Raw genomic sequence first — 793 nt, 5'->3', positions numbered from 1 at the left:
TAATCTAACTACTATGCTGTGCAAGTGAAACTGATATTGAATATCAATTCTGATGGAAAAATTTAGAAAAATTAAAAATATAAAAATAAGTGAAATAAGATAAATAAAAAGTAAAAATATAAACATATAAATGTAACTCAGAGTGATCTTTAAAGAGTATAAATCTGATCACGTCCGTCTCATGTCCAAAGCCTTACTGGCCCCAGTAGGAGTCAGCTGTGCAAACAGACTCACCGCTGGGATGGTGTCACACTGCTGGGAGAGGACTGTCCTGTCTTCTTCCTCCAGGTGCCTCTGTCACTGTCCTGGTGGCATCTGGTGCTGGTGCAAGGCAGAACTGTGCTTCCTTGAGTGTGTGCTAAGCATTTGCTTTGGCTGCTTAGTTCTAGAATGGGAGAAGACACACACACACTTTTTTAAAGTTTTAGTGGTCGTCATAGCATGTTAAACCCACCCAGGAAAACGTTATTCACCCACCTGTTCTCTCCTGCACCACAGTCATCCTGACTCACCCAGCCCTGGGGGTGAAGGCTGGGAGGGTGCTGCCCAATAAACATGCATTTGGCCGGATGAACAAACAGAACTGCAGTTCTCTTAGGAAGGAAATGGAGGAGGCATCTGCTAGGATTAACCACACAGGAGAAGACCAAACTTTTTGTGACAGTGGCGGGATCGCAGCTGCGTGACCCCACCATGCGGGTGTCACTCCATTACCATATCCCAGGGGATGGTGGATTGCCCACAGCAGGAAGCAGCTCTCTGGCCTCTGAGAACCCACGGACCCTCTGAGGAG

The 793-nt window shown here is 46.4% G+C and overlaps 1 non-coding gene across 1 annotated transcript; it reads left to right on the top strand.

Annotated features, from left to right (window-relative positions):
* The first annotated feature begins 201 nt into the window (after positions 1-201).
* Positions 202-405, top strand: LOC119063857 (small nucleolar RNA SNORA74). The gene has a single exon (XR_005085253.2). It is a non-coding gene; the product is annotated as a small nucleolar RNA SNORA74 (small nucleolar RNA).
* Positions 406-793: the final 388 nt, after the last annotated feature.

The sequence above is a fragment of the Artibeus jamaicensis genome, unplaced genomic scaffold (genome assembly GCF_021234435.1).
Source record: "Artibeus jamaicensis isolate MK-2021 breed Jamaican fruit bat unplaced genomic scaffold, CSHL_Jam_final contig_465, whole genome shotgun sequence".
NCBI classification, from domain to species: Eukaryota; Metazoa; Chordata; class Mammalia; order Chiroptera; family Phyllostomidae; genus Artibeus; species Artibeus jamaicensis.
Note: the sequence above shows the minus strand (reverse complement) of the source record. Positions and strands in the feature narration are given on the sequence as shown.